The 8573-nt window shown below is 41.6% G+C and overlaps 1 long non-coding RNA gene across 1 annotated transcript; it reads right to left on the reverse strand.

Moving 5' to 3' along the window:
* Window positions 1-5183: 5183 nt before the first annotated feature.
* On the reverse strand, window positions 5184-8243 carry LOC139835020 (uncharacterized). The gene is made up of 3 exons (XR_011750711.1): window positions 8192-8243; window positions 7994-8074; window positions 5184-5477 (listed from the first exon to the last, which is right to left on the reverse strand). It is a non-coding gene; the product is annotated as an uncharacterized lncRNA (long non-coding RNA).
* Between the last annotated feature and the right edge of the window lie 330 nt (window positions 8244-8573).

Here is an 8573-nt window from a genome sequence, read left to right on the forward strand (position 1 = left end):
CCATCGTTTGTCCACTAAGGGGCCTATTTTTTGAGGAATTGTTGCCTGACGCATTTTGGCATATCTAGATCTTCCTCTTGATCCTACTGATGTGAAATTAACTCCTATAAGGCTTGATATTGCTGCTATGAAGAGTCATCAATTTGTTACAACTGACTCTAGTTTAGATAATATTGTCTTTAGAATGTTGTTTATTGACGGGGATGAGAGGGAAATCCCTTTGCCGCAAATAGTTTTGTTCGATATTCGCAGGAAACCGTGGTCGCGCTCTAAGGAGGAGGTGGATGAGCAGCTGAGGATACATGGCTTCCACCAGCAGCATGACTCCGAGGACGCCGAGCCCTCCTACGGGTACACGGTCACATATCCTGGTGCATCTTCCAGCACATACCCAGAACATGATCCATCTTCGTCGTACTACGGAGGTGCCACTTCATGGGCACCATGGGATTGATCTCCACTTAGGCCAAAAGCCTAAGCTTGGGGGGAGGTATACCGGCATCACTCATTCATTGCATATTATAGTTGCTGGATACTTTTACATACTTGTTTAGCTTCTTAAAGTGGTTTTCTAATAAGAGGGAGATAATATTTGGGGAAGTGCTGATTGAAAACAGATTCTGGACTGATACCAAAAAAATTCTCAAAAACATCCATAACGTTATTTTGCGAAGCCAATTTTTGTGCATGTTCCCCAGGTTGTTATATAACTTTCATTAGTTGAACACTTGTCGAGCTGAGCAGCGGAAGAATTTCTTATAAATCGATTACTGTACTGCTGTCAAGTTTGACGAATTTCTGCTGCTTTGTGTTTATGTGACTCTTTTAGTTTTCATTTTCTTGTTTTTGCTTTGTTTCTTTCCTAAAACACAAAAAGACAAAAAATATTTCTGTTTTTTCTCTTTACCATTTGTTTATTTTGGTTTCTTACTTTTATTTTGCTTTAGTTGCTATCGTTGGTTTGCTATAAGAAAATTCAAAAAGATTTTGCTTTGTTTGCTTGTTTCCTTTTGTTCTTGTTTCCAATTCGAAAACACCAAAAATATTTATTGTTCTTCTTTGGTTTTGTAAAGTTTATTATGGAGTTCAGCGGTCTCCGGTGGCTGGAGCTTGGTTTTCATTCCATATTATTCAAGCTACACAAGTGAAAGGCAATAATGACGATCTACGACAACTCGACTGTGGTGAGAGGCTGATATGAACTCTATTTGTTTTCATTTTTGTACATATACTCATCCATGTGAGCATGCTTAGTTGGTTCATGTGAGTTATATGTCATTTAAGAAAGTCTAGTAGTTTATGATCTCTCATGTTTAGCTCCAGTTTATTAATATGAGTAGCATGTCATGGATACTTGCTTGCATTGTTTTATTCATAAATAGGTATGACATTGTGGTATCCTCCTCTGAATAATTCATTTGAATCGACTTGGCACATGCTCACGCATGCATATGACTGAACAAAAGTCAATTAAGCCTCGATGATTTACTTTGCCTCAGAGTTCTTGTATCACTTTTATGCCTCCGTTAATTTATTTTGCCGCAAGCATGATTATGACAGTTACTGCTCTCTTGATTGTCGCTCCCCAGTCTATTGCTAGCCTTCACTTGTACTGAGCGGGAACGCTGCTCGTGCTTCCAAACCCCTAAAAACTAAGTTACTCCAAACTGTCCACCATAAATACCTATGAATGGCATTTCAAACCATTCCAAGTAAATTCTCATGCGCTACCTTTAAACCTTCAAAATGCTTCTCAATTTGTGTCGATGTTTTATAGCTCATGAGGAAGTATGTGGTGTTTATCTTTCAACCTTGTCATTTACTTTTGACAGACTTTCATAATGGACTAGTGGCACATCCGCTTATCCAATAATTTTGCAAAAAGAGCTGGCAACGAGGTTCACAGCCCCAATTAATTAACTTTCATTAATAATTATCTTCACATGTTTTGCCCTGATTCATCAGTAAGCAACTTAATTTGCAAATAGACACTCCTCCATGGTATGAGAATGTTGGAAGGCACCCGAGGATTCGGTTAGCCATGGCTTGTGTAAGCAAAGGTTGGGGGGAGTGTCATCCATAATAAAACTAAAGTACGTGTGTAAACAAAAGAGAAGAGGGATGATCTAACTTGCTGGTAGAGATAACGTCCTTCATGGGAGCCGCTCTTGAAAGTCTGGTTGACGAGGTAGTTGGAGTGCCCACTACCATTCATTGACAACAACAAACACCTCTCAAAATAATTTTACTCCTGTTTTAAAAATGAAAAGCTCTAGCGCATGTTAATCCCTGCTTCCCTCTGCGAAGGGTCAATCTTTTACTTTTATGTTGAGTCATCATCCTTTCTTTGAGCACTTTCTTGAGAGCACAACTGTCATTCTTAGTATAATATGCTTGTCCCAAAATGTGATTAATTGTGGTATAACTTTGATGCTTTTATCTTTGACAATCTCTACTTCTAGTCTTTCCATGAACTTCAAAGGTGCCCGCGCATTTATGTTTTGCTGTACAAATACGGGCAAGCGAGATACCACTTTATCATATCCTTTTATGAACATTGCAATCCTGCTGATAGACATGATTCATGATGCTTATTATTAATCTGTTGGTACCTTTTCCATGATTGACATAGCTATTAGATGACTTTATTTGCATGTATCTCATTATGAATTGCCTAAGTACTTGTCCATATCATGAGAATATTTACATCATATGAACAAATGTGTTCGTGAAAGTTCTTTTATCGCACTCACTTGTTAACTGAATTGCTTGAGGACAAGCAATAAACTAAGCTTGGGGGAGTTGATACGTCCAAAACGTATCTACTTTCCCGAACACTTTTGCTATTGTTTTGCCTCTAATTTGTGTATTTTGGATACAACTAACACGGACTAACACTGTTTTCAGCAGAATTGCCCTGGTGTCTCGTTTTTGTGCAGAAACTCAACTTTCGGGAAAATCCCTGGAGTTTATTCCAATGGGCCTATTTTCCCAGAAAACTCACGGAGCCAGAAGACCAGAAGGAGGGGGGCCACGAGGCAGCCACCCCACCAGGCGGCGCGGCAAGCCCCTGGGCCGCGCCGGCCTGTGGTGGCGGCGCCTCGGGCGGCCCCAGACTTCCCCCTCTGGACTACTTAAAGGTTTCGACCTAAAAACGCACGGGGAGAAGACGAAATCGCCAGAAGCCATCCAGAACACCGCCGCCATCGCGAAACTCCGTCTCGGGACCAGAAACTCCGTTCTGGCACTCCGCCGGGACGGGGAATTGGAGGAGATCATCGCCATCATCACCACCGATGCCTCTCCATCGACCAGCCATGTTTCCCCCATCCATGTGTGAGTAATTCCCCCGCTGTAGGCTGAAGGGGATGGTAGGGATTGGATGAGATTGGTCATGTAATAGCATAAGATTGTTAGGGCATAGTGCCTAGTATCCGTAGATGGTACTTTTATGATATTGTTGCAACTTGTTATGCTTAATTCTTGTCACTAGGGCCCGAGTGCCATGATCTCAGATCTGAACATGTTATTGTTTCATGATGATATTCATTGTTTTATGATCTTACCTGCAAGTTGTATACACATGTCGCTGTCCGGAACCCGAGCCCCCAAAGTGACAAAAATTGGGATAACCGGAGGGGAAGGCGGTGATGTGAGAATCACATGTGTTCACGGAGTGTTAATGCTTTGCTCCGGTGCTCTATTAAAAGGAGTACCTTAATTTCCAGTAGATTCCCTAGAGACCCGGCTGCCACCGGCTGGTAAGACAAAAGATGTTGTGCAAGTTTCTCATTGCGAGCACGTACGACTATATATGGAACACATGCCTATGGATTGTTTAGTACTTGGATATTGTTTTATCACTATCTGCAAATGCCCTACCTTGATTGTTACATGAGTTTCTCTCATCCATGCAACGCCCGTTCATCCATCCCTGTGCCTACAGTATTTTAATCCTGCTGTTTACTATAATCACTACTGCTGTCTTTGTTACACTGCTGCTGATATTTCACTACTACTACTGCTATAAAACTGTTACTACTGATAAACTCTTGCGAGCAAGTCTGTTTCCAGGTGCAGCTGAATTGACAACTCCACTGTTAAGGCTTTCAAGTATTTTTTGGCTCCCCTTGTGTCGAATCAATAAATTGGGTTTTACTTTCCGCTAAGACTGTTGCGATCCCCTATACTTGTGGGTCATCAAACATCAAATCCATTACTTACGAGTTAACGTTCGGACCTTGTGCGACCAACCATGCCAAAATGGGCCGGTTTTACAATGCTATTGTCGATTAGCACTAGCTTGGCCCATAGACCTGAAGGCAGAACCTACTATTAGGTTAGATAGCACAAACATCCGTGAGTTGCAACGGAAGGAAGGAAAAAAGTTTAAAGAACATATTCTCTCCGGTCAATGTTAATGGATTTAACTTTATCTAGATTTGTATATATCTAACTAAGGGTTTAGAATTGATTCATGTTGTATCTAGATAAAGTTGAGTCCGCTAATATAGATCGGAGTATTTTAAAAAATACTATAGCGGTGGAACCAGACAATCGTCAGCCTTGGAACTTGACGAAACATCCTTGATTATTGAACTTGGTATAATTTATCTATTAAAAAAATAACAAATACAACCCAATAATATATAACTTTTTCACACCTAAACTTTAGTATGCATGTACATCCCATAAGCCTCTTAGTTCTCGCGTAGCGCAAATTGGATTGCTTCAATGATTAGGAGATTTGTCCATTAAGTCTAGGATGTAAAGCTCGAGCAGGACAGAGGTTTGGAGCTAGGGTGGCAGAATGGTTTTACAAAGGTTGGTGCTGAGTTCAGTTAATCACACGAATCTCTGAACTTGTATAAAGAAAGGACGTACCCAGTGCTGAGAGCTCCCGCACTGTGCGGGGTCTGCGGAAGGTGTTAGTGGCAAGCCTAACCGTCACGAAGTGCAATGTGAGGAGACCACAACTTAAACCTGGGACCTCTCGGTCACATGCGGTGAGGCTCTACCGCTACACCAGGCCCGCCCTTTAGGATGTCTTATAAAAACTAAACGTTCTGCCTTTTTATTTAAGAACATTGCTGGCCGAAGGTGTGTTAAAGTGGAGGTTCCCTTACAAAATGTTGTTGGAGCGGAGATTCCCTTACAAAAGTTGTTAAGAGTGGAGGTTCCTCTGGCAGGAATGGAGTACACTGGCGAACTAGGATGCCGGATTCAATACAAGAAATGCTTCGTGTTCAGCATCCAGCTTCTTACAAAAAAATAAGGAAACCACAGGTGCAACCAAAGCGACCTGCTGGTATCAAAATATTACATGCAGACAATACGTAACTCACAAATATCCGAATGATTCACAAATGGTTAAAGTGTTCTAATGTTCTCAGTCTTCAGTGTGACGCTGCACCGTCCGGTTTTGTCGGAGATTCAACGCGTAGGCTGTTCTCGCGGTAGTAGAGAGACTTTGAGCCCTGATTTCACAAATGAGAGTTATGGAACGAAGTTACTCGTCATGTCATCTGCTAATTATGTATACAGCTCACTGGAGGCAAGCTTCCATGCATTGAGGAAGAATACAGGTAGTGCGCAGGGAGAGGGGAAAGTAAAGGCAGAAGACGTTTGGTACTGAATTATGAGATGGACAATGCTGTGTCAGATTGTGTTCTAGTTATTTTTTGTGATTCATAATGTTTCTGTTCGATTACCAAGGAAGAGAACAAGAAGTAATGCATCCTGATTTCTGTTTGACTTTGTAACTGGAAACAGCCAAAATCATGCCTAGGCAAAACTGGTGACTTACTTTGATTCCACTGGTAGAAAAACAGGCTTCCGTCCAGCCCCATAAGTCGCGAAGCAAAAGGAACCGCGACTAATGGGACCTTTAGTCGCGGTTCGGGAGGCGAACCGCGACCAAAGGCCTGGGCCCAGGGCGCTCGGTGGCCAGCTGGTGCACGCGGGGGGCTTTAGTCGCGGTTGGCCAGGCCAACCGCGACTAAAGGCCTTCGGGCACCTTTAGTCACGGTTTGCCAGGCCAACCGCGACTAAAGCCCCTCCCCCTATATATACCCATCCAGCAGCCAACACTTAGCCATTTGGAGCCATTCTCTTCACAAACTTCACAAGTGGGTGTTAGGTTTGCTTTTGGTTCCTCTTATGCACATAAGGTGTTTGATGAAATGCCCCAAGAGCATGAAACAAACATGATATGAAGTGTTGGAGCCACACTTGAGCTTTCTCATTTATTTTTTCCTCCTCGATCGCGGTTAGCAACTTGAACCTTTGATGTGTCATTGATAAAATATGCATGTGTGTAGTTCATTGTTTAATTTATATTGTTTGTAGCTAGTTAGTTTAACAAATGCATGATGGTTAATTATATATTTTATATTATAATAATGCAGATAAATCTTTTGTTTACTCCATGCATGGTATGTGGCCGGCTAATCGATGAGTTATGCATGACGTACTGTGCATGTATCGTGTCCGCAGGTTCCACTGGATTCTGCTAGTAATTAAAGTTGACAAATCAGAATGTATCGTCCACGACTCTCTGAATATGGATAAGGCGGAGTGGGCCGACATGAGACAAATGATTCAAAAGTAATTGTTTTCATTCATTTGCGCTCTATATCGATCGGCCTATTTCGTTCATTTCCTAATTAAGCTTCAAGTAATTAACTAATAACTCTCTTGTTCATTTAATTTTCTTTGCCTCGTAGGGTTTGGAGACGGTTCGCAGATACAAAGGTCGGTGAATTCAAGAAAGAGCTAAATTTCATGCGGTCAAAGGCTAAGAATGGTAGCGATATGCAGCCACCGGGAACCAATCTGTGTGGATACTATGTCTGTGAGATGATCCGGAGATACACCTCTGAGCGCGTTCCGAGTGATCTCAATGCTCAGAGGAATAACCTCCGGATGATGCTTAGTCTAGAAGCTGGCTTCCGACCACTTCAAGAGGAACTAGCTGGATGGTTCAGGAGGGAAGTCCTCGATCCTAAAGGAGAACACCATTGCGACGACGTAGAACTATACATGCATTAAATTATGTATGGAAACTTGTTCAAACTTGTATATGGTCATCCGATGATATTGAATATATATTGTATATTCCTCTTGAATTCTTTTTGGTTCTAATTTCAAAATTGTTTGAAATTGTATATTCATATGCATGTATATATGTAGTACCGTAGAATATGTGAAACTCCTTCAAAATTACAATAAAGCACAAAAGAAATAAAACAATATACAAATTAAACAGAAAATATGTTTAGGGGGGGCAGGTTTAGGGGGGGCCTAAAACCCTAAACCTGCGGCGGCCTTTAGTCGCGGTTGGCCAGAAGAACCGCGACTAAAGGTCCTCCGCCCCGACGGTCGCCTGGCGCCCACATGGACGGGCCTTTAGTCGCGGTTCGTAAGCAACCGCGACTAAAGGGGGGGGCCTTTAGTCGCGCTCATTTGGTCGCGGTTGCGCAACCGCGACTAATGGCAGTTGCGAACCGCGACCAAAGGCCCTTTTTCCACCAGTGTTCCCTAGACCTAAGAAAAGACTTCAATAGCAAGTAAAGCGAAACATACCTATCCCGTGAATCATGAAATCCCCAGTTACTGAATTCCGTAAAGATTTGAGAAGGTATACAACCACAAAACCATTAAAGACGTTTCCACAAAATGTATGTAGTATACAATGTTCTATTTCCTTTCTATCTTGATGTGCGAATATAATCAAGGGCCAATATATTGAAACATTCACGTGGTTTTCAATAGTATGATGCACAATCACCCTAAAACTAGGTACTTTGGTGTATTTTTTGCTAATGAAACACCGGTACTAAAAGTTTGAAGGTCTGACCATCTGCCCTCATTAACTGTTCAGCATACTAGATGAAGCAAACCAATTTGCTAGTAATATATGAACCGAAAGTTTGTGAACATTGTGGCTGTCCTCATTAACCATTCAACAAGCTGAAGGCTAAAATAAAGTTACTTGGAATATCGTTCCAAGCTTTTTCAACGCTTTTGCTCGGAACTTCAGAACATCTTTTGGGACAGTGTTATCTTTTAGAACCTGAAGATCAAAGAGATCAATAAAGCATGAGCAAAGTAATCCATATATTTCTTTCTACATAGATATACATAAATGGCAAGCCTTTCACCAAGTTTGTGAGAAAAAAGGATGACTTGCTGCTTGGCACACTCGGGAAAGTGTTGACTCAATATCAACCACGTTGATTCTCTACTATATAAAAAGGAGGAACTTCCTCCGTTTTCTACCATCATCTTTCGTCAACCATCGCTAATCCTATCGCTAATCCCGAATGGGCCATAATGGGCCGCATCGCTACATCCTAATCCTATCGGAGACATAATCATCTTACCATATAACCATCTTACAATCAGAGGCATTTTATTTATTGCCATCATAACCATCTTACCTAAATGTAAGCGTGTAAACAAAAATAGGAAACCTATAGAACTGGAAACCTATAAAATAGGAAACCTGCAGAATAGTGGACAGATAAGGAACAACGATCAATAGTGCTTTGAAAGCAGGATATCCAGCGTGT

The sequence above is a fragment of the Lolium perenne genome, chromosome 1 (assembly GCF_019359855.2).
Source record: "Lolium perenne isolate Kyuss_39 chromosome 1, Kyuss_2.0, whole genome shotgun sequence".
Lineage (NCBI taxonomy): Eukaryota > Viridiplantae > Streptophyta > Magnoliopsida > Poales > Poaceae > Lolium > Lolium perenne.